Raw genomic sequence first — 26,992 nt, 5'->3', positions numbered from 1 at the left:
TCATACCAAAATTACGCAGCTCTACCTCCTCAACAAAGAAGCCCCCATCACACGACATATGTGATATTACAATAACAATTAACCACATCATTTTAAAATGCAGAAGACACTCTACCAGCAATAAGAGAAGATTATTCAACCTGAAACCTCTATAAAAGATAACCTAACCACAACTATACAGAACAACTCTTAAAATTCCTAAAGTTTACCAAACTGTATATCAAGTTGTAAATCCAAATAGTGTATTTTGTCGCAATTAACCCACATCGGTAAGTGGTTCATGCAAGCCAAAATAACCTAAAAGAAGAACACCAGTCGCTAACGCTGTTACCCATCGTGCTCTCCCACCGATCGTGAGGATCGCGGTACAGATCGGTAAAGCAGAGACCTGGAGGAACGTGCCGGCACTAGGTGAAGATCGTCGAACCCTGCAGAGGCGCCTCGACCTTCGTAGCCGACCCGAGAGGATCAAGAATCCTCTTGTTCTCCGTAAACCTTGCCTGTGGTTCTCTGAGGTGGGGTGGGAGCCCGACGGGGAGAAGAGAGAGGAGAGGCCGTCATTCCCGGTACCCACCTGGCGTCTCACCTGAGGCTTCGTGCCAAGTGCTACGTCGCTGCTCGAACGAGCTGGCTCCTACGGGATTGCACGGGGCCCAGGAAAGCCGTGGAAGTCGGCTATCACGAGGCTTCTTCTCCACCTAGGCGGCCCAGCGCGAGGAACGTGACCGAAATCCGTCGGAATGATCGGTCGCGGCTGAGATCCTGCGCGGGGAACGACGTAGCAGGTGAAGGAAACAGGGAGAGGGCCTCCTATTTCTCGGCTGTGATCGCACGCGTCAAGAAGAGGATCGGTTTTCGCAGAAATCTACGATCACGGGGGCTCATTTACATCGACCTCGCCCCTCCGAGGGGGCCCCTGAAATCTTAATTCCGAGATGGCAACCGAGGGGAGCGCCGAATAAATTACCTATCACCGAATCGTTAGAAAACTGTTGGACCCCCTGACATTTCTGCCGCGGATGCTTTCCTCGGACGAGGGAAATAAGCGGCTTTAAAAGGTGCATTCGGTGGGAACCGCGTGCGTTTTGTGTACGCGAGGGGACCAGTTAACGAGTGACAAGTTTACGTTACCTCGGAGTTTCAATCGTTCTTCGATTTTCGTCAATGAACGAAGGTTTGTCAATGAAAGGTTTCTTGGTACGGTGGGAATGCCACTCGAAGCAGGAGGACTCGGAGTTCACCAAATCTGGCAGTGTCCTACCAAAAAGCAGGAGAAACGTTGCTAGGTTTATTCCTGTTGGAATTACATCGTGTACGATGACGTAAAAACCGCAAGAGCGGTGTCGAAGATGCGAGGACCAGGTCAGTGCAAGAAAGAATACAGAACAGGTGTTCAGAGGTATCAAGTACGTTACCTGGATCATTCCTGGAATCGTTTACATTGGAACGAAGCTTCTGTTAGAAACCTGCTGAAAGAAGAAATGAAATCGCACAAATTTCGAACAGAGAGGGATTCTTGAAGCGAAGCAGATCGAAGCCTTGAGCTGCCTCCATTCTCCGCAGAAAGTGTGGCACGTTGCAAATGATTGTTCGTAATCTTTCGGCTGGGTGGAGTCCTAACGACAATGCTCGTAATTTATACAATGTTTACTTAAGAGTCGCTGGTACCATGGTTCGTAACCAAGTGGATGATTGAGATTAAAAGGTGTTTAAAAGGGAGTGAAATTAAAGCAGAATAAAACCGTCTGGGCGACCACGTCCCGTCGGAAATATTACACGAGGAGGTTCTTAAGTCTTCATTAAGGGGCCCTAAAGGAAGTTAAACGCCGTGGATGGAGAAAGTTAAAGAAATTGTCGGGCAGGAGCGTCGTAAACGCGGCGGTAACCTGTGCGGACGCATGGAAAAAAGTGTTTTAGAGGCTACCTCGATTTTGATGTAGGAACGTTGGAACTGCTGTACGGGGGGGAATGCGCGCTGGTGAGTGGCGGGAAGTGTGGCAATAAAAAGTGCTGCGGCACGTTGGACCGCGGGGACGCCTTGGTGCGTGTGTCGAAGGAAATTTTCGCCTTTGGAATCTTGATTTTTTGCGTGTCAAGTGCGGCTACCTTCGCGGGTAGAGGGGGGCACGCGAGGCTCCACCTGCTGCTGGAAAATATCTTCTGCTACACCACTCCTGTGCGGCTACCGTGGGATACCTAAGAGGTAAGACACGTCCCTTGAGAAATCCTGCTTTTTACTGGCAATTTCTAGCGCAGTCAACATCCACGATCCGTAGGTAACATACGCAGAGGTCTTTCTTCTATTCGACGTGTCTTGCTTGTGTTTACGAGGCGTGCTGGGGAGGGGGTCACTCGAATTTGGGTTTTAGTCTCTGAAAGGAGTTTTAGGAAGACGTGGGTCTTATAAATAATTTTTATATCTTAAATTAAATGTTTTAATTCTTTTTACATCTGTCTTCCTAAAAATCAATAGAATTTCACAAATACTTACGCAGTCAGAGCTTTTTTTCTGCGCACTTTGCACTGAGAATGCTGGGGTGTAATTACACCCCTGTGCACGGTTAACGTTAGACTATTGGTACGCGGAGTGAAGGTTAACGCAGCATAATACACGGCAAAAGTAATTAAAGAAAGGGGAATAGAGGAGATTGCGGGTAATTTCGTTGATAAACGTAGAAATTCTATGGAAAAATAAGGGTTGCTCTCATTTTGCAAGCGCTTGTAATTTCAGTGCGTTCGCCGAACAGGATCTATAAACGCGTTACGAATTTGCCCCGACATATTACCGAGGAATGCTCGAAGCAATTCATAAAAACGAGATCATCGATGTGATCGGCGAGTGCTGCGATGTAGAATATATTTACGAGGAGAAATTTGCGGTTTCGCTTACTCTGTCGACATCTGTATAACACATTTTCTTTATTACACGTTCGAGAACATCCCTGCAGAAAGACTTGATTATGGACGACGGGAATTCCTTCGAGACGTTCGTTTCTTTATGTCCCACAATGCGGACGCTTTTATCTTATCTGAATATTCATATGAAATTTTTGTAATCGTATGCGTGGAATTCGACCCAAGTCCTGATATCTCTCCTCTGAATAGGAATACAATAATATTTATTGATGAAATGCTTGGTACGACTTTATGTGCTGTTCAAAATGTTTATTAAGTAATATCAATTTTTTAAAATCTGTGTGGCGAAAATATGAGTCTTTTGTTAGTAATAAACATGCTGATCATGTTATGAATATTTTTAAAATGCATCAACTTTAATCAACAATTTCTCGATAACTATGTGGTAAACCGATTTTAAACTTTGCAAAGGGTTTCTTGTATTCGAAATTAGTTTTGAACGAAATTTAAAAGAATTCTTGAATTCAGTAGAATATTCAGGAACTACCTTAATCATTAACAATTTACACGTTAATTTTAGGATTGAAGTATTTTAAATTGTATAGAATGGTTTTTAATATATTTAAGCATTTACATTTTAGATTAATTAATACCTTGTATTAATTACCTTGAGTATTGAAATTTCAATGAAACTTTCAGTTAAAAAAATAATGATAAGGCGGAAGCAACTTAGTCTGATGTTGTTTCAGGGTTTTCAATTTATTTGTAATTCGTAGATACTAATAGCGAAGATTTAAGGAAACGACGCCAGAAGAATCTCGCGATAAATACGTTTACTGAAGTAAAACGAGCGTCCACAAAGCTGTAACCGTTGAAAATTTAATCTATTTTAATGACTACGAAACAAACTTCATTAACGTTCGGTGACAGGTAGGAATTTATTTCACTGCGGATGAGAAAATAATTTCAGGAGCGTTCGTTTAAGCAGTGATTCCCAACCTGTGGGCCGTGAAGTGTTTTCTAGGGAGTCGCCACGGTTTTTTTTTATAAATATTATTAAATTAGAATTATATTCTGAAATACCTATTTTTAATTTGTTTTCTTTACCCCACCTCATATGAAGGGTGAACGGTCGCAGGTTATTTGAATATTATAAAAGGGAATTGCGACTCAAAAAGGATTGGGAAACACTGGTTTAAAGGGTATTTCTAAACTTATATTTGTAACTATAATCTACTAGATTTATTATAATGACTGTATAATAAATAAATATAACTTTTAACGACCAAATTTCGGCACCATACTGAAGCAGCCAAAACTAGAAAAGTAGTTTCCTCACTTCTTCGTTTTTAAAAATATGTAGTGTTAATTTTCGAAATTGTCTAATGACTTGTGGCCAGAACTGTTAAAAAGTGTTTCTCTAAACATTCGAAATGAAGGCGAGGTGTAGTCAAATAGTTACTGCGCACAAAATGAACGACAAGTGAATGAATACCTAACAAGGGTAACTTTAGTAACCAGAAAATGTTGATTTTTTTTTAAATTCTGCAGGTTTGTAAAGGACCTCGATATAAATGGATAATTGTTAAATAGCCATCTGGAATTGTAACATTTAATAACCGTCTCCTATAGAATTTTGTGCGTTGAATACGAATCCGCAAACAGTTTTTCGTTATCACCCTCAGTTTTCGAGAAATTCGATTTTGGAAAAAAATTCTCAACTTTGAATATTTTTTGTGTTCAAACAGTAATAGTTAATCGGTTGCGTGTTACGTCAAATTATTCTGAACCCTCCCGAATAAAGTGATATACGTTATATGACATTATGAACATTTAAATATGTTTAAACAACGATCAAGGGGAAATGGACACCCGCAATGCATGAATTTTTGCAGATATCTATTAATTTATTTAAAAAAAACTAAGGGTCTAGGAGAAAATATGACTACTTCACGCGATGCAGCAGGCATTTTTCCTCCAGAAAATATGAACAGAAGTGGTAAGTCACGTTTTGTTTTCGGTACAGAAACGAAATAGTTTGGTAAAACGTGCGCTACCGGCAGTGGTAGTCAACCGCGGCGGCGGACGGTCTACTACCACTTAGCGGAACAGAATCGGCGCCGCATAGTTTGCCATACTATTTCGCTTCTGTATTGAAAATGTCACCGCTGTTTAAACATATTTAACCCTTCGTTGAGGCACCTCTTTTTTCAATCAATTTTTGAATGACTGCCATTCTCATCTAAAGAATCCAAACGTTATGAAAAAAATTATGGGTCAATTTCAAGGACTCTAGAATGTATTCCAATAGTTTTTTTTTAATTGAAATTTTACCACAGTTTTTGTAAAAAAAAATTTAGATTACCATATGTCGAGAAAAAACGAAGATTAGCTGCAAAAAATTGTAACTTTTCTAAACAGTATTAGGAGCTAAAAATCTGCAGAGTTGTTGTTCAGATACAATATTTTGAGAACAAAAATAGTTTGCAAGTCGGCTGTGGAAAAAAGGTATTTATTTTGCATATAAAAGGTAGGTTATTTCGGTAATTGAAAAATAGAGATATTTTACTAATATCCCCGATATAATGCGTAGAATCTACGTACTGAAAAAGGTACAGAGCGTCAAAATCAGCTTTTGGGTGGTTCACACCCAGAGTGTCAACGAACGGTTAAATACTCATAATGCAATAAAAGCTTATATGATTTTGTTGGAGAGAGTTTGCAGAATAATTTGACTAACAAGCAGCCGAATAACTCTTACTGTTTGGACACAAAAAATGTTCAAAGTTGAAAATTTTTTTTTTTTTAAAAATCGAATTTCTCGAAAACTGAGGGTAATGACGAAAAACGGTGTGCGGGTTCGCATTCAGCACACCCAAATCTGTAAGAAACGGCTATTGAATGTTACAAGTCCGAAAAAAGTTAAATTTTGTTGAACAGTTCCCTACAGCACACTTTATTGCAGGAGCGGGCAGAACCGTTGCTGCACATTACAAGGTTGCAGGTTGCTTGCAGGTTGCATTGCAATGTTACTGCAACATTGTGGAAATATTGCCGTGCAATACTGCAATGGCCACATTTGTGCAATGTTCCTGGAATATTGCGCACACAATACTCGCGGAATCATCGCTGTAATCTCTCCGAAACGTTGCGTGACCATTGCTGTAAAATTCCGAAACAATGTTGCAGGAATATCTCCTGCAATATTGCACAGGAGCGGACATAGCAATTTACTTGTAACGTTTCGGTAACATTCCGTGGAATGTTCCAAATGTTGCACTGCAACATAATTGAGACATTCCTGCAACAAAGTGTGCTATAGGGGGTGTAATCGGACAAATAGTTTCGGAAATTTTTTTATTCTTCAGGGTTAAAAAACACTTTAAATTGTAATATGTGTTATCATATTAAAAGTATATATATATATATATATATATATATATATATATATATCAGCCTAAATTTAGGAACAGAGTAGGTACCTAAATATTAGAATTCAACATATATATATATAAGGCTCTAAAAACTTGAAAATTATATAAAGTCAGAGTTTTTATATTACCAAAATTCCCCTGTAAGCACATGTTATCTGCAAAGGTAGATTGGTTGTAAAGGAATTATTGAATAGCCTCCACGATCCACTCATCTACCCCTCTTGATTTTTACATGAGGGTTATATCAAAGAAGTTTCCCCCAAAGTAATTACAACACTGTTGATTCTTAAAATTAAAAATCTCTGCTAAAATTTGAAGGTAAATAGAGAAATATTAGAAACACTTTGAGAATTTCTTGAATTGTTTGTTATTTTAATAGGATTTATTTCTTGCATACTTAACTCGTTTTTCACTGAACGGAGCAGCGATGACAATCACGAATCACTCGGCACTGCTATATTTTGTAAATTAATTAGTAATAAACCCGTATGTTTACGAAAACATTTTTCTTATCTTACAAGGCGGCCAATTTTGAAAACACTAGTTTACAAAATCCAAAAAATTATTTGTGACCGAGACTCCACTATGAAATTCTTATGTAATGTGATCCCCTAAACTCAAAAATCGACAGGAGGCGAAATCCTAAGGATACGATTTTGAGATATCACCCGATAAATACTTTGGTAATTCTGTAATTTGACGACCCGACGTTTTTGGCCATATCTCGCATTAGAGCCGATCAATTTGATCCCGACGACTCTTAAATCAAAGGTAATTAAATTGCCTACAACTCTTTCCTATATCGTTTTCCAATCGGACCAACAGTTTAGGCGGAATCGATCGAAACTTACGAAAAATGTAATGTTTTGGGGCCGAAATTGAAATCGATAATTCACTACATAGCCTGGGAGACATAGAAATTATCATGTGATGTCCAGTTTCTTATTTTTTACGTAGAGTGCGCACCTTTACGAAGAAAACAGGCCCAACCTGAGCAAAATCCATGCACAAATCAGGAAGTTACGAGCGACAGAGTGGGGGTGCGTATTTCCAACTTCTTCCCTATTTTTGCATTTCTTCCTATTTCTTGGCGAACCAGGCATACAGAAAATTAATTTAGACTTTTCCATTGAAATTTCGAAACATAAATTGGCGATTGTTTAATGTTATTCCTCTTCAATGACCTTCAATAATGCTACCTATTTTTAAATTTATGTGAAGACCTCTAAGTAAATAAAAATAGCTAACACAGCTCAATAAACTAACAATGTTATACTAAACTCGAAAAGTAAGCACACTGTATATGCTATATAAACCACACCTGGTTTAAAGCAATAAATGTATAAAAAAAAGTAATAAATAATAAACGTCAGGTGCACTAAACTTCTTATACTTCGACTTATAAAAGAACGCAGAAGCATCTTGGACAAAAGTCACTATACTGAACGGTTCTACTATCGCGCTTTGACAAATGGCGTTACGCGCAACTATTATCAACGACTCATCGATTTCGAAGAATCGCAACCGAATGGTCATTGTTGCGCCAGAATGCGGACAATTGAGTCAGACCGTGAAATAAAGTCTTAAACAGTTATCTTGACAAACGTCGAAGATGAAACCTTGTAGGATTGTAGATACCCCAGTTCGATGAATCGCCATAATAGCGTAGAAACTGTGTCACAAAAGTCGGTATCGTACATACGCGATGTAGACAGAAGGCCATTAAATCGAAAAGGGAAGTGAAGTATGTATACATTCAAATATGGGTATATTCATAAGTCTGAATAATAAATAACAAACGAATTATATTTCGCCGTGATATATACTACCGGCAAAAATGTTTCAGTAGGGGAGACCGGGGCTAAAAGTTGCGATTTCGATAAAACATAAAAAAATGACTGGAAAATAATGTAGTTATTCTCTTCACTATTCACTAATTTTTTGTTAAATTTATTATATTTTATGATTTCTAGCTTGTGATTAATATATTGTAATAGGTTTTTCGTAAAAAGTAATTTATTTGTGGCTGGTCGAAGCGGAACTTCTTACCCCTTTATGGGGCAAGTTGTTATCGCATTGGGGTAAGTTGTTTCTAAGATATAAGGGTTGCCTTTTAAAGAAATATTTAATTTTCTAATGAAATAAAACAGGATTTTATTAATAATGTTTATTTATGAAGGAATAATCAACAAAAATGTATTATCTTTAAAAGAAACCCAAAACAATATAATAACCATAAACATTATGTTTGGTATAAAAACAAAACTCTACAAATCAGTCTTAAATTCAACTGTTTCTGGGTACCTACCTGCTTAGTGAGATTTGTACTTGTAGCCTACAGTGGTTTCCTTTCCAGATTGTAGTTTTTTAATAACTCATCTCGATAGAGTCAAGTGGCAGATACTGAATTCTCTAGCGACAGTTTTTATCTTTATGCATTTATTTCGATGGAAATCTTGCCCCTTTCCGCTTTTCATTCATATGTTCGCATCTTAAAGCACAGCGGGAACAATTTATACATTGGCGGTGGGGCAAGTTGTTACAGTAACAACGTGCCCCAAGTCGTGGTAACAACCCCTATCGACGCATTTTACAATTTGAGAGACTATTCTGTTATTTCATATATTGAAACGATAAACACTATTACACCATGTTCCTAAATGTCATTTGATCCGTACGAACGAATCAATCAATAATATCCACGTTAAATAATCGAAATAGACCAAAAAATAATGATAGAAAAATATTTACTTATCTGGTACGCGACTAATAGGTTCTTGCTTACAACCACACGAATCGCTGTCGCGGACGCTATTAAAATGGGCGACAGAGTGGCGTGATCAACTCACGCGGAAAAAATAATTTAAAGTACAACGCTCTTTTCAGTTTGAGGAGAGAACCGTCGGAACAACTTACCCCCGGAACTTTTAGCCCCGGTCTCCCCTACACCTGCTAATGTGTGAAATGTTCTTAATTGTTTTACATACATAGGTGCGAAAATGATCAAAGTAACTTGTCATAGATGAAATAACTTCTTACAATATTATTTAGTAAAGAAATGTTATATGTTGGTAAACGTGTATAGCACCTGTATAACGTGTAACATGAGTTGTTGTATGATGTAACAAGTTTTTCCAATCTTAATTTTCACACACACAATTTTTATGATTTATCTATTTAGATGATGGTAATTAACTTAAGGGGAGGGGGCTGGTTTAGATGTTTAGTGTCTAAATTTTAGACCAGTGGTTCCCAACCCTGGTCGGGAAGTTTTTTTCTAGAGGATCGCCACGTTTTTTTTTAATATTATTAAGTTATAATTATATTCTGAAATACCTATTTTTAATGTGTTTTGTTTACCTGATATGGGGTGCGAAGGGTTACTTGAATATTATAAAAGGGGCGCCTTAAAAAAAGTTGGAAACTGCTTCAGGCTATCAGAAAATGAGTATCCTTTGTGAATTTATTTTTAATCAATAAAAACGAGTTTCTTGCATCATTTTTTAATATCAAATTTAGAAAGATTTGGCTATTTTTCTTAAAAGTACTTTTTAAAGCTACCTACCATTAATATTAAGTAATTTTCTGTCATTATACAGATTCGAGATGTAATCGTAAATATGTATTTGGGTTTCCATGCCGCACGTTGGCTATTTTCTTTAGAAGCCTTAATAAATTTCCGGATGCTTAGGAAAATTACGAAATAAAATAACGCAACAATCTGTCTTCCTCTTACCACTTTATCCTATGAGACTCTCATAAATCGTGTCCTTGTGGGTCGTATAATTTCGCTGTATATTGCACGCGGAAGGAAATAAGGTACTTTGTAGCTTTCTGGCAAACTTACATACTTTGAGGAGGCGAATATTTATTACACACTACAGTTTTATTATAGCATTTTTCCATGACACATCTATAAATGGAAGGAACGGTTTCTACTATAAGTCGCCTACTTTTGCTACCAAATAAGTGTCCGTCTACTACACTGTGATATTACAAACTTTTTAAATTATAAAATTATACGAATTATTTTAAAATATTTTAATCTTTGTCTGTCAGCTATTATAATATTACTTGTAGAAGCAATTTATTATCTTTATGTTTCACGTGCTTTTTTTATAATCTGTTATTACTTAATATGCACGTAGCACTGGTACATTGCATACCTATAATTATAAAAAAAGAAATGCCTAGAAGAAACTGAGGAAATGCTACTGTTACACAGTTCGACGAAATTTGACTTTTTTTCGCCATCACCCTCAGTTTTTGAGAAATTCAATTTTTAAAAAAAATTGCAATTTTCAATTGCGAACATCTTTTGTGTAGAAACGGTAATACTATATTCGAGCGCTAGTCCTCTTATTGCGTCCGAGCCCTTAATACCAAGTAACTAAACCTTCGATATTTCCTATAATTCCTATCGAGTATTTTGTTATCAAATTGATTGAATATCATCAATGGTATCGGTATCAAATTATTGTTTTTATCAAATTCATTCTCTTCCTTTGTTCCTATGTGTTTATCCTTGCCATTTTTATCCACAAACAAAGCTATTACAAAGCTATTTTTTATGCGATTCAACTGTTCCGACGCTAATAATTAATTGTTATTCAATTTTTCAATAGAAAATTGTGCAATGGCATTTTAAAGGTAGTAATGACCAGGGCCGGCTTTAAGGGGGAACACCACTGTGAGGGCCGGAAAAGTAAGCCACTTATAAGATTTTTTTTCAGGAATAATTTACAGTTGTCATAAAAAAATTTATTACTTACCTTTAGTACGCTGTCTTAAGAGACTATACAAAAAATAAATAAATAGAAAAACATCTATAAATTTGAATATATTAATTATCTTCTGGACCTCCTCCACTCGAGCTGGTCGAAGGTGTAAGTATGGAACAGCAGGTCCGAAATCAAATTTCATTTTTTTTGTTATAAACTATATGAGTGTAATTTCCGTTGTACGTACGGATTCTTTTATTGAAAACAAAGTTTTTGAAATACGCTCGAAAAGCTGTCCATCTTATTCGCGGATTTTCGAAACTTTTCTTCTAAAACTTCTAAAACGGAAACTACACTCATATAGTTTATAAAAAAAAAATGAAATTTGATTTCGGACCAGCTGTTCCATAGTTATACCTTCGACCAGCTCGCGTGGAGGGTCTAGTGGATTAATTAATATAATTAAATTTATGGATGTTTTCCTATTTATTTGTTTTTGTATAGTCTCTTAAGACAGCGTATTAAAGGTAGGTAATCAATTTTTTTTATGAAAACTGTAAATTATTCCTGAAAAAAATTTCTTAAAAATGGCTTACTTTTCCGGCCGTCACAGTGGTGTTCCCCCTTAAGGGGAGGTTCTAGAGCCCCAAAAAATAGGTGATATTTAGGAATTAATTAACGGAAAACTACTATGTATAATTTAATGGGACTTTTTGCATTGAATTAAGGATGTCTTAAACTATAGAAATATATTTTTTTTTTTATAATTAATCGTTGGAGACGGCACTGTGGAGTCGTTAAAGTCAAGGCGTCAAAAAATTGATCCAAATCGGTGGGACCTGTATCTCCAAAAGTTATTATCCGATTCGACTGAAACCTTTTTTATTTTGAAGATTATTCTTCTGTTTAGGGGGGGGGGGCTAGAAAAAATGCAAAATGACATTTTTTTAGAAAATAACGACACTTGAAGTTTGAAATCACTTTTTCCCTATAGTTTTCATCCTTTCAACGCCTTTGAAAATTATAAATTATCAATATTTTGTATTTTTCTGGTATCCCCCCTAGCCAGAAGTATATTCTTCAAAATAAAAAAGTTTCAGTCGAATCGGATAATAACTTTTGGAGATGCAGGTCGTCCCACCGTTTTGAGAAATTTTACGTGAGCGCCGAGTGACCGGTCGTTGCCCATGCATTTCCCGCTACTCAAATGCCTATGACTTTGGGAATTTTACGAATTTCAACAAATCCTTTTAAACACGTTTTCCTATAAGGTTGAACATTCGCAAAATGAAATAAAAAAAAATCCACATTTAGACCGGAACCTCCCCTTAAGGGGTGGTGTGGGGGTGGGGGGCGGGGGGTAGGCAGGGCGACCGCCCGGGGCGCTAAATCTGTAGAGGCGCCGTTGTACGCGTTTATTAATTTATATCCGTTCTGCTAACATTACCTGTTATTCCTAACTGATTCCAATATTATCAATCGATACTGTATCTGGAGACGAGGATAACAATGAATTTCCCTGGTTTTATAAACCGATATCTAACAGACGATTTGTCCGTGCCGTTGAATTTCCATCATATCCGCCGCTGTATACAGCGTTTAGTTATTTTTGACCGCGGCGGTCCACGTCGCTATTTGCATTAGGTACAACGCCGGTAATTAATTAGGGGGGCCGGTCGAAAGCGTGGCCGCTCGAATAACACTGTTAACGTCGAAGCATCCCCGCAATTACGCGCAGCATTTTCGCCGCGGCACGGCGCCGGGGAATGCGCAGGGAATTTTCAAACTGTTTGTCGCAGCGCTGAAAATTTGATCGCGCTCCCCCGAGTGTTAAATTACTTTTGTTGTTCTGATATTCCGTGTAAATTGCGTCACATTATTCCGCCGTCCTGCCAGACGTCTCTGGCGCGCAATGCCGTTTCATTATAATGCAGCGTGTAATTAATGTTCAAGTTGTTACGCCGTTGCCTTTTTTCCCTTCAATTTGGCGAAGTGATTTCGTTTCGTCACGAAGCGCTCTTTACCAAAGGAAAGATTACGCGTCTGGCTGGGAACAGTTGACTTTGCCGGGGCCTCATTGATGGCCACGAATCTGTTGAAAATGTTTATGAATAACCTCCGTGTAATTGGAGAGAAGATTTCGTTCCGATTGCCAGGCATTCTCAAGTTTTCACTTAACGAGGGACCGATACGATTTACCTGCAATAACGACGCTTAATCAGTTGCTGGTATATTGAGGGTAATGATTAACCGAGACACGTGAAAGCAAATCTTGTTGAAAATATGATCAGTTTTGTTATTAATGCGGGTATTGCATAATTCGTGTTCTCGTAACTGTTGTTTTTAATATTTAATTCAATAGAGTTTAACAGTAATTATGTTATGAACTCTATAGTGTCAGTTCTTTTTGTTATTGATAATTAGACTGACAATTACACGATCGGCGAAATATAAATTCAATTGCGATAGACTTTTTTGTGCTCCTTGTACACCTGTCCCTGTCACACAATGTTCATTTCATATCGAGCCACTTATTATTTATCTATCAATCCAGTGAAATTAGACGGAAATATGGCAAATCTACGGAATAATTCCCAGCAAGCTAAATTTTGGCACGAGCCTTTATTTCGTCATTTGAAATAATACGGCAACACCCGCTAAAAATGTTACTGAGGGTTGAAGGTAACAAGCAACTGTTTTTCGCGAATATCTCGTTATCTAATTGTTTTACGACGAAAATAGTTATTATAAGATTTGTAGCTTAGGAAATTCTGTACATAAAAGATTCTATGAGTTTTTTTCGTAGGAGTAACCGTTTTCATGTATGACGGGTTACCAAGTTTCATCCCCCGTACTTTTGACAAGGGAAGATCTCGAACCCGGAAATTCCAAAAATTCTGAAACTTTGTGAATATGTAGGAGACGACCTCCTGAATACAAGGCAATTTTGTCTGCTGCCCAAATTCACTCCAAGAGGGTGCAATAATGGACACCAGAAAATTTGGCTATTTTCCAATTTTGTATTATAACTCGCGAACTGTAAGAACAGTATGGACTATAAATTATCAAATGATAGTGCCAATGAAGAGAAGTAACATTTTCCTGAAAATTTTTTTTCTATCTCCTGCAGTTTGCGAATAATAATACAAACTCGAAAAATTGTCAGGGGTCAATAGTAGCAGGTTGATTATATAGATTATATTTTTCCAAAGGCGTAGAATTAAAAATCTTCGTTATATCAGATGAATTGATCACTACCAAAGACAACGTGGGTTAGATAAGCAATCGTATCCTGTGCATTAACCGTTTTCTGTCCGATTTCACACGGCCTTTATTACGCCTTTAATTCATTGATCACCGGCTACTACATCGAGTGAAAATGCTTCAACTGGTGAATGCAGAACGCTCGAATAGTTTCGCACGAAATTAGAAGATGGAGTTGAAACGCAGAAACCTGGAACGTTATTTCATTCCACCTCCCGCGCCCTCTCCTCTCAGCGACCGATTTCACACGGCATAAGACGTAATAGAATCACCATACATTTTTCTCTCCTTAATTAAGAAAGTACCGGACCACGAGACGTAATCCTGATTCTTGGCTTCACGTTAACCTCGTATATAACAATTTTAATGCAGTTCCATGTTTTCATTACTCCTGTGGGAAAGATACAGAGCAACATGTTGTTAGAAAATAATAGGGAAACTGGAACATAGTGCACCAGCTACGAGAGGGTTTGTAGCAAAATTGAAGAGCAGGATAAATCTCTGTTTGTTTAAAATTTCGTTTCTGAGGGAATTGATTTTTTAAATCTGACATATATATATATATGCTATTCCACGTCAAAACGAATGGGTGAAAAATTTAGTTACACCGATTCTCTTCAAAATTACAGCATTTTTTATAGCCTCGCAAAAACAATGTATACTGAATTTCAACGGCCTATGTCAAATAGTTTTCAAAATTATTATTGAATGTTAAATTTTCGAAAATTCCAACAAAATCGGCTGACGCGTCATTATTTAAACTGTAATATCTCGGCCATTTTTAAAGATAATGCGAGTGTTTTTTTTTCAAGCCGGACCGTGGCACAGTGGTCCGTCTTATTGATGACCTAGCGGGACAAAAGTCCAAAATCATGACCCATCTAAATTGAACGAATCCTTGTCATACCACAAGCTACTGACAAGTGGGGGACACCATGTGGTAGACACCGATTTTGATGAGCCTTGGCACGATGGATCTATGTCGAAAATAAGTAAATAGGTGTCCGAGCGTTTCTGCCAATGGGCCTTAATAATAGAGATATTTACAGGGAAATTATTAAAAATTTCATAGTGGCCGTGGGGTTTTAGTAGGTAAAAATCCCACACTACCCTGGCGCCCCCGGGGGATTCCCCTCTGAAGGAGTCGGGGTGCCTTTTGAAGATTTCCCCAAGTTAAAAAAAAAATTATAAAATAAAATAATTTATAAAAAAAATTTATAAAGTTTTTTTTTAACGTGGAGACATCTTTAAAGGCACCCCGACGCCTCCAGAAGGGAATCTCCCGCGGGCGCCAGGGCAGTGTGGGATTTTTACCCACTAAAACTCCACGGCCACTATGAAATTTTTAATAATTTACATGTAAATATCTCTATTATTAAGGCCTATTGGCTGAAACGCTCGGGCACCTATTTACTTATTTTCGACACAGATCCATCGTGCCAAGACTCATCAAAATCGGTGTCTACCATATGTTGTCCTCCCCTTGTGAGTCAGAGATATCGGAATGATATGGTATGCAAATTTGTATGTATTTTATAAAAATGACGATCGTCCAAAAATCAGTAGTGCTCCGTTGTATCGCAATTAAAATTGTTAGTATTTTACAAAATTGATTGCAAACGTACAAGTAGTACATGAAGTTTCAGCCATGAATATTTTAATTTCCAACGTACAGAATTAAAATATGATCATAAAAATGGTGGATTTTTTCAAAAGCTTTCATTGGAAAAGCTCTACATATCTGGGAACCTCGTGGAACCTAGAAATTTTTGTGTTTTTTTTTCTATTTGCTTTATAGAATACATATCGACATGTTACAGCTGCAAATATTTGCAACTCTGTATTATTAAACTGTCTGTTTATTCGCGAGTCATAACTCAAAATCGGAAAATAGCCGGATTTTCAGGGGTCAGTTTTACCCCCTTAGACTGAATTTTTGGGCAGTAAAAAAAATTTTTTTATTGAGGATATGCTAGAGAAAGAGTAATGTTTGGACAATCATCTACGAAAGACATGAAACTATAAATGAGTGAAGCATGTACCACAGTAACCTCAGAAATGTTGTCCGGTGTTAGAAACAGTTTTACCTTTAGAGTTTTCTAAACGTATAGAAAATTTTCAGGGGGTTCTAAGAGTATTGAAAACTTAGAGTTTTCTTGGTTTAAATGCTGGTTTAGAGCTTTTAGGGATATATAAAAATTGAGATAAAAAGGATTAAAATCGACCGTGCAGTGTTCGAGGTATTAAGCTGTTAAGAGTCACATGGGCCACCCTGTATATTTGGACACTATCTGAACATCTCGGTAACCATTGGTTTTGAGACATATGTATCTCAGTATCGTTTCTCATAGAATTCACTATTCTTTTAAATATTACCACTAACAAATTTTATTAATTCAAAGTAATAAAACTGCCCTTAAAACCTCCTTCTTTCCTGCATCCAAAACAGAACGATTACCATCACGTTGTGTGTCCGTCAAGATCATAAAACCCTGTATCTTGAATGTTTCCTTAACGTTTAGGAAGAGCAGAGATGTTTCAGGTGAACAGAGTTAGTGGTCGATGCTGTATCTCTGTAATTGTAGTGCCCTGTAGAGATATAGTGATGCCATAAAAACAGTGGAGGGTAAAGGCGGCAGCGCCCTTGAGTACCTTCCCTCGAGTCAGGACTCCAGCGACGTGTTCTACGTACATTTTTAACGTTAGTATCTTAGGCTCTGGGGTGTGTAAAAATCTGACCAAATCAGTGCAGCCCGGTGCCAAACAGGTGCCAAGGGACACATAGCAGTGGTTCCGTACCCTCAGGGATACCGCTTTACACACCACTTGAGAGGGTTTCAGATTAAATAGTCACTGTTTCTCCGCAGGGGTTTTTCTCTCTAAAATAACGACTTCCCAAAAGGTACAGTAGTAGACGAAAAACGACCACAAAAAACAGTGCTCCAATCTTCAAGTGTGAAGCGAACCATAGACATTGAAAGGAACAATTTTTCCTACTTAACCAAAGTATGTGTATCCACTGCAATATGAACTGCGAAACAGGGCCGACATTCTCTGTAAAGAGGCCCGGATGCGAGAAATATTTTGGGGCCCCAAACAATTTCTCAATGGTAAAAACCATAACATTTTTTCATGAAAAAGGGGATAATAATAACAATAAAAAAAAGTAAAAGAAATAAACATTAAACTATTATTAGATTATTATATTACTCTATTAAAAATTATATTCTAATTGCTTTTTTTACAGCATACCATGTTATGGTTACCACACTCACAATGGTGGTGTGTCCGCAGTACCTATTCACAGTTCTGCGTTTAGAGCGAGACATTCAAGTCAGTTTATAAGATTAAATTAACTTCAATCAGATAAAAAATTTTCGTTCTCATCTTTTCCCACTTTTATGTTCTCATTTCTCGTTTCTCCTTTTTCTGGGGCCCCCTGCACAGCCCGGGGCCCGGGTGCATTGCACCCGCTGCAGCCCCTTGTGGCCAGCGCTGATGCGAAGCCTAACTACAGTCCACAATAAAACAAATCATTTTTCTATTTTCAATGTACATATATCTCTAAAGGAGCACGGTATCCAGAGCACCATAGATTCGAATCCACTGCGCATGCTCAGTATCGTCCATCTCGAAGGGGATGACGCGTGGAAGGCGCGCAATTTGTCTTTTTTCCTTCGGGAACTAGCGGGACACCTCGTGCGCTCGTTCGCCGTCCGCGTAATACACCTTTATTTTATCTGGTTGCCCGATAGATACGCGAAGGCGCTGTACAGTTATCCTGAACGCACGATATATGGGAAGACGGCGGGCAAAACAGCAGATGTTCGTACCGTTGAAAATGCACATACGTTTCGAGTCCTCGATTCTCCTCAGGAAATCGCTGGAGCCGACGCGACGGTTTCCTCCGGGCGATCTTTCGAGAGCATCGGGCTCGGTCGATAGGACTAACTACCGAACGAGATGCGGAGATAGGATAAGGAAGCTCGATCGTTTATTATAGCGCAGAAATAGTGATTTTCGCGATTAGAACGGAAAATAGATCCTCGTGGCGCTCGGAGGCTGGGGAGAAAAGGAAAGCCATGGGGTGGAGAAATAGGAGCCTTGTAAAACTGGTACAGGGACATGTTGCTCTTTGTAGGGTGCTAATATTAGGCATGCTGGAAAGCTCTGGCATTTTCATGCACCGCAAATTAAACTAATGGGGACATATACTTCCTGAATTTCAGTTAACGATGTAATTTCGATGATATCTGTCAACACGTCTCCGGCTGATCAGACACTGTGGTAAGCGAAATTGGACCAGTAAATGTGCTTTCCTAGAAAATGTTAATTTATTTACATATTCACATAAGGATCTACAAAAACTTATTACATGTATTATTCTATACGTATTTTACTTTAATAAATATGTAACAGTTTTATTTTATCCCAATTAATTTGCTGATTACAAGGCTTTATTCTTGACGCAATTTTGCATCGTTGCAAAAGGTAGTGGTAAATAGCAACGTGGAATTAATTTAATATTTTATCTATAAGCCTTTAACAGCTGCGATTCATTTTGCTATAGTTTCGACTAAATTTTTGTATAATTCTTCAGAGATTGATCCCTCTATGCCGACTGTATCTGTAGATGCTGTAGATAGGTGTTCTCCGCTTGAGGGATTTTAATTCTGGGATCAAAATACTCCACTGATACAATTTTCAGATTTGTCTTTAGTGTTAAATTATTGTTCGTCGCCTTGGATATTTTCTAGGAGCTGAAATAGGTCCTGACTTCGAATGAATTATTCGTTTAAACTTTTTATTGGGATTTTAATTTAATATTATTACAAGCAGTTCCACCCTTTTAAGAAATTCATTTTAGTAGCACTAGTGACAGAATTGTTTTAGTGATTAGGTTAGGATTTTAAAACATCATTTTGCCGAATCTCGCCCATGGCACCACGAAAAGAAAAAAAAAAACAACTGCACTGCATTCCACATAAGAGCATACCGACGCCCCTACCAATTTGCGACCGATCTGCGCTACTCCCACTACTACCCACGGTTTGAACCGCACGCGATTGGTCGTGGTGGTTTCCAGGGAATAAGTGGTACACCCCAAACGCGGGACCTGCTCGTTGTTAACGTAAACAACGTCCCGCACGAAAAGTTAACAGAGAGAGTAGCCTCCAGAGGGCCGTGCCTGCGCGGAACAGGTATGCTCTAATGTGGAATGCACTGTATGTATTAATCTAACGCAATTTGATAGTGTAATACAGACGTATTATTATCATTATTATTATTATCGTTATTATTATTATTATTATTATTATACAAAAACAGAAGTTTTTGATAAGGTTAGCAATATAAGCAATATTTAATAAACGATCATTTATGAATCGTAATTCAATAAATATGAATGAAATTATTAATAATAAAATAATACTATCGTGTACACAATAAAAAGAACTCAATATCTCATAACGTTTGAAATGAATTTTTTAAAGATACAAAATTAAATTTTACGATACAGGCAATTATCCAATAATAAGTTTGAATATATCTGAATAAATAATTGTAAATACAGAATCGGAAGAAACTTGAGCTATAACGTGTAACAGAATGAATCATCTTGAATAGTTAATAGGCTAAATTTTTATTCACAAATAGTTCTCAATTATTCTATAATTGTCCGAGATTCTACTTCTCTGAAAAAGTTTTAAACTAGTTTTAGGACGCGGGCACATAGTTTCAGTAAGCTTTATTGTAATTAGTTTTAATTAAAATTTTGTTTAAATTTTACAAAGATAATACTCTCGTTAAGTATTTTAGCTGTGTAATTGTTTCTACAAAACAAGGATAATTGTTGCACGCTTTACACACAATTTGAAAAATTTATAAGGCGGAAAACTTCTGATATCTATATCTTCGATATTTTTGCGAACTTCGGTCCCAAATTTTCAGGAAACGTTCAGGACATATCACGCCCTGAAAATATGGATTTTTTTTATCTTTTTGGCATATCTCGGTATATACCCCCCTCCCTTAAATGTTTAAAAAATAGTTGACGAAAATAAAAATTACAATTTTTTTCGTCTTCATAAATAAAAAGTGTTCGAGAAGTATTTAATCTTTCGAAATTTGAAAACCAAAAATGTTTTTTTTCTCATTTTTTTTTTACTTTTTTCGAAAACCGTTTGTCGCTTGAGAAGAAATAATTGTAGAACATAAAAGATGCTCTTTGTCAGGATTTACAACATTTGTCTGACATATTTTTTGATGTAACAATAAAAAATTGGATATTATATAAATTCGACTTTGTGAGCTGTTAAATAATTATTTAAATGTTCAAGGGCCTAGGGGCACCTTTTTCCGTTATCCGCTCGGGCTCAAACTTTACACAGATTTTTTTTTTATTATTTGAAACTATTCTGGGGGTGCCGCGAAGCAAATTCAAAAGCCGAAAATAAGAGCCACCCTAATGTACATAGTATAATATGTATAAATATATACATGATATATATCAGAATATTTTCATATTGCAAAACTGTTATGAAACTTATAAGGAGTTCAATTATGATGAAAAAAAGTACATATTGTGTGAGTAAAGAAAACAGGGTATATAAAGTGCATAAAAAGTACCACAAATTTAGAATATTTGCAGGAGAAAGCTAAAAGAAAGTAGGTTGGGAGGCATGAAATGTTAAAGTGCCAGATGAATTAATATCTACTTAGTTTAGAATGTGGCAAGTAGGTAGATATATGTAATAACTAGTAATATTAGCATCAGGAATGAAACAACTGTAGAACTGTCAGAGAAACGTATGAGTCGTGTACAATGATACCAAAACAGGATCCACGCAGGTGACATCGTGTAAAGCGAATTGACTGTATTATAGCAGCCATGTAAGGATCGATGGATCATTAGTTAGCCTCCTTAATGGCCAGCGTTGCTTCAATGGCATTTAACGCGCATGCTCAAGCAATAGCTTCTCGTTGGCAAATAAACAGTCCTACCGGTTCGTTAGACGCAGTGTCCCTTATGCGTCTGGTTTATTAATTTATTTTCACTTTCTGATTGCGTATTGCCAGGTCGAGTGTTTGAAATGTTCGAGAATTTCTTAAACGAATTGTTCAAGATACTGAACAATTTCGACATGCACCTGGTGTGTAAAAACTTAAGAAACACCACTGATGGTGTTTACGATATGCATATTATTTATTGAATATTGTAATTCAATGCGTCAAAATGTATTGTGTTTTTTTTATTTATATGAAGTTTTTTGTTCGAGTAACACTTTAATTATGAAGCTTCGTTTATTAGGGGTGACCGGGGCAAAGTGACCCTCGGGGTGAAATGAGCTATCTTAATTTATTCTTTAACAATAGAATATATTTACAAATTTTGGTGACGTAATAAATGTATGTAATATAAGAATGATAATTATGCACATTCAGATATCGGAAAATGTAAATTCATTTAAAAAATTAGAAATTAATTTTTAGAGATTTCCGATTGGTTTTCTTTTCAATTTAGCTTTTTCGATAAATGAGTCTTAAATGTGTTATTTTAACTCTAAATTTTTTCTGCGTGTTTATAACAAGCTTATAAACATACACTTACACGCGTTTGAGAAAACATTAATCCTAACATTATTAAATAATTAATTTTCTACTGAGTACACATTCGGGGCAAAGTGACCGGGGTAAACTGAGTTGCAAAGAAAAGATGCGCGAGTGATGTGCGCAATAACCTAACCTGTCAGCTAGCTGGGAAACCACGCGGCGTAATGGAACAGAATCTAACCTCAAAAAAATGAAAAATCTGCCACAGTTTTTGACAAGCACGGTTAAAAAAAAAAAAACAGAAACTGACGTGCTACACGCGTCATCCCAGCGCAAGGGGTTAATAATTACCTATATCCTTAATTAAAACTCGTATTTTATTTCAGCTCACTTTACCCCAGATAGTAGCTCATATATGGGGTAAAGTGGTCTGGGTTAAGTCTGGGTTAGGTCATATATGGGCTAAAGTGGTCGTTTTGGCATTTTTTTTCAAATTGAATTTTAATATACTTTAAGTTTACTTTAAGTATTGCTATTCGTCATTTATCAATAGTAATGTTCAAATTATATTATAAATCTATTTCCACACATTTTTATTGAAAGGGAAAAATTTTATTTTACTTCAAACTTTTTTCACATCACTTTGTCTCGGTCTCCCCTATGTAACAGGTTTAGTGATATAGTTTCATGCAATGTATTTAATAACTTCTAAGATATTAAATGAAAAGTGAATATTTCTTTTTGAGAATTATTGTGATATTTCTGCAAAACCATGGAAGTCTATCAGAAATCTCAGTGTATCGATTCATTAGATATAGGATACGTAAATAATCACTTTTGGTGATTTTATGGAGCATATGCAGTACGAAGCAAACTTTGCAAACTCCAAAATTATTGACGTTCCCAATACTGCTTTAAACTAAATTACTTGAAGGCTAATTAGATCATTTATACTGCATACATATCTTTTTTACATTTAATTGTTATTCAATAATTAATTAAGTTACTTCAATTACAATAATTCATATCCGAAACATCGTTTGCTTTGATTAGAACGTGGGGGTATCTGAATTATCGAATTTATCATAGAAAAACTATAATAAAGAATTGAAGAGTATCATGTACAGGGTGAAACGATTGAAATTATCATTTTAATTTAGATAAAATATTATCTCTGTGGAAAAATGGATCTAACTGAAGGTGCATCGTTTCGAAGACAACATAAGTGAAATTCAATTCAAATTTATTTTTGAACACGACCTTTGCTCTTTTTCACTAGAAATACATATCCTTCTAAAAATCTGCAGCAAGAAATCAGTTTTAGTGGTCCAGTTCTTCTGGTTGTTTACAGGAAGAACAAAGTCCAATTCAAGTTCGCAGCATAATAAACTTATATGAGAAGATAAACACTTCACATCTTTATAATCTATTTAATCCTAATAGGTACCCTGCTCTAATGCTCTTAGAACACGTTTAACCTGTTTATTGGGTCTCTCCACGACCAGAAACATTCCTCGGATCTTTTCAAACATGAATTTGGAAAATGATTAAAACTGTCTTAAACAAAGGCAGCAAATGTGCCATACAACTTAATAATATACCTTCCCTTGTTGCACAAGTGTGTTTATTAAATTCTCACAACTTGTCCACTTATTCTGTGCAAAGCGAAGTCATTTTAAAGTGACGAGTCGACCCACCCTCCTCGGTTAACGAGTTGACGCTACCCTGCAATGCAATGAAATGGATATTAATTATTAATGTTCCCCGCGTTGCGATCTAAAAATTAAAACGAACACGCGACGTTTGCATACAGTTTCACTTACGAACACGAGTGAATAATATTCACGAGAAGGGCGGGGGTGGAATTGCGGCAAATTGTGGCGCGATGGATTCGGCGGGATTAAAATTCGCCCGGCAAATTTCTTCGGCGGTGTCGTGATTTTATTCCATGGAAGATTTCCATTCTCACGGTGCCGGGAGTGAGGGACGTGAGACGCCGGCTCGATAGAGTAGAATGAAAACCCTCGGCAAAACTAGTTGCGTGGCAAAAACTAGACGCTATTCAAAGGCCGTTTGTACGAAGGTGGACGGCGATGCGTTGAGAGCCGGCGGATGGCGGTTTTGTGCGCGGTGAAATAGGAGCAAAATGAGAAGAAAGTGCGAGGAAGCGCCTCCTGCAAAAGGGAAGATTGAAAAGAAGAATGAACCGAGACGAACCGGGACGAGGTGATTTCGTTTGTGGGGTGTGTCGCTACTTAAGAGAATTTTTTATGACGGGCTTGCTCCTGTTTAAAATTATCCTGCGAGCATACCTTTAAAATCTCCCCCCCTCTGGTGGATTATTATCTGTACGTGGTGTACCAATGCGACTGTGGGAACGCGGCGTTGTTGTTTTGGAAACAACAAAGTTTAAAAGCATATGTAGCATATACGGTATGTAACAAAATGAGCGTTAACGTAAGTGGAATATAAGCATGTTAGTGGATGCAACGTGCGTCAGGAAATTGTTTTAATAGTATTTTGTGCTGATTCGCCTATTTTGCAAAGTAAAGATTTTATTTCTTCTAAGGGAACTTCGTTACAAATATTTATTGCGTAGAAGGATAATGGCTAACTAGATAGAGTTTTTAAAAAAATAATTAATATCTGTTTTCTTTATTTAGGGGGTTGGTTACCCTCAACAGCTCAAAATCAGACCCATCTTCAAACGCACATTTTGAAGTAATAAATGAATATAGAGATCATTTTTGTTTTACTTTTTAAGCGTCATTTCGTTGACTTTAATGCGCAAAAAGAAAATTTTAAATATATTTGTAGGAAAAAGAGTTAGAAATATAAATGTGAGAGCGTGTGCGCGAGGCACCGTTTGATGGTGAACACGATTCCGGACAGGTGAATTACCTAAAACACAAAGTAAAGGCATTTTTAGAATCTTTAAGACAGTCTCCATCTTGTGCAGGAAGCAAAATTTTGTTAAACAAATTAATACAATTTTTATGTTGATTTTTCTGATATTTTCCTTTTTTGGTAGGAAAAATATTTTTTAATTTTTTTTTTAAGAATATATATTGAAAATGTGCTCCCAATACATGGAGGGGATAGTTTCCTGCAGCTCCCTGTAAATTTTCATTCAAATCGTTGGAGCGGTTTTCGAGATTTTATTTTCACCCTTTTGGAAAACGTAGTTTCTGGGAAATCGCGTTTAAAGTTGGACATCCTTATCCGATCTCATATGCAGGCTCGTACATTTTTTACCCGCCCGGTTGCGCTTAAAATACGTAGAAAAAATGTAGCTAGCGGAACATGCAAACATACTAAAAACCAATTTTCGAAAATTTTGAGGGTAACCTACCCCCTTAACGATTTGAATCATTCCAATAGTGAGTTGTGGTATGGATTGAAAGGTGTATATTTTGTGTATTATTATGGTGCATATTTGTAAATATTCTACAGGAAACATAAAACAATTATTTCGATACTTATTATTTAGAAGACCTATTTCCGACATATCCAAAATATTTTTTAATCTGTGAAAGATGGTAATAATTCTGATTTAATATTACTGAAGTTGCAAAGGATTTTATGAAACAGTACAAAAATAATTGTGAAAATAAAGTTAGAGATCTTGAGAAGAGGAAATTGTTTTTTTTAGGTATGCTAAAAAACTGTCATTGTATAAAAAATATTATAACGACTTTTATAACGATTTGTGCATTAGTCCTGCATTGCTAAAAATAATACATTCGACTCGGAAATACTGGAATGTTCACTGTAATTCTTATTTAATTCAAACATCGCATTATTTTATCAACGTAACATAACAAAGATATAAGTTATTTTTAAAATTTAAATTCTAACTTGTTCCCCTTGCTTGCATTCTTGACAATCTGGAGCTATAAAGCTGCGTATACACCAGGACTGTCGCGAGATTTTACTTTGAACATACACGCAGCTTTAGTCGCGTTAGCGTATTACTATGGGGCGTCCCGCATTAACTTGTTAAAAAGCTGGACGTGTCCCGCATTGGCATCTTATAAGGGAGCATCCCGAACCCGGAAATTCAAAAAATTCTGAGACTGTGAATACGTAGAAAATTTCCTCCTCATTATAACGAAATTTTTGTTTGCTGCCCAAATTCACTCTAAGAGGGTGTAATTTACCCCCGAAAATCCGGTTATTTCCCGATTTTCTGTTATAACTCGTGAACTGTAAAATAATTTCTCCACTAAATGAAAGATCAAATTAAATGGAGTAACTTTTGACGATAAACTTTTATTCTATCTCTTACAGTTCGCGGGTTATAACACAAAATCGGAAAATAGCCGAATTTTCAGGGGTTAATTTCACCCCCCTCGAGTGAATTTGGGCAGCAAAAAAAAATTGCGTTGTAATCAGGTGGAGATCCCCTACATATTCACAAAGTTTCAGAATTTTATTAATTTTTTTAATTTTCGGGATCTTCCCTTGTTAGAGATCTAACCGCCTTACTTATAACGTAACGTATGCGCGAAACCAAGCAGCTTCCGACAAGGTCGCAGCGATCCGAGATCCTTCTATATCGAAAGATCGAAAGTAGCTTATTAGCTGGCTGCAGACCTGTTTCAGCGGCACTTCGCATTTAACATAACCGTGACAGCCAAGTGGTTATTCTGTCTTCCTCGAAAGGAGGTAACCTGGAAGTGGACTAACCTTCCATTTCAGGAACTTCGAAAGCGTCTCATCTTTTCGCTATTAATAAAACGAGTAAAAGCGACAATCATATATTCTGTAGACGGACACCAGGGATTATGGGCTCAGGGTAACAGTACACTGCGGAGGAAGAAAGAGGCATGCTCTATGTAATTCTGAGGGAAATTGGTACTAGTAGCTATGAGATCATTTGACAATAAGCACTTCCTTGTGTCTTTAAGGACATCACCCTTTGGAACTCACCGTAATATATATGTCCACTGCGATCAAAGTCTGATTGCTTATTCTCAATATCAGTGATACAATTTTATCAGTGACACATTTGCCTACATTTTTTCGAATCAACTATGCGTGAAAAGGTATGCATATGAGAAGTTGATGATTCTATAGAAGGAAAGAAAAAGATGAGAAACAAAATTGTTTGTATTGATATTGGCTTTAAATATTGGTTAATTTATTATGCATATAGTTGATTCT

General features: G+C 36.7%; 1 protein-coding gene across 1 annotated transcript in view; it reads left to right on the top strand.

Annotated features, from left to right (window-relative positions):
* The first annotated feature begins 520 nt into the window (after positions 1–520).
* Positions 521–26,992, top strand: part of LOC143374546 (uncharacterized) — a 127,007-nt gene continuing 100,535 nt past the window's right edge. The window contains exon 1 of the mRNA XM_076822743.1: positions 521–2,203. The gene's annotated coding sequence lies outside the window, so the exon portion shown is untranslated. The remainder of the gene's footprint in view (positions 2,204–26,992) is intronic.

This window comes from Andrena cerasifolii, chromosome 11 (assembly GCF_050908995.1).
Source record: "Andrena cerasifolii isolate SP2316 chromosome 11, iyAndCera1_principal, whole genome shotgun sequence".
In the NCBI taxonomy this organism is placed as follows: Eukaryota; Metazoa; Arthropoda; class Insecta; order Hymenoptera; family Andrenidae; genus Andrena; species Andrena cerasifolii.
The sequence above is the reverse complement of the archived record's forward strand: the minus strand, read 5'-3'. Positions and strand labels throughout refer to the sequence as shown.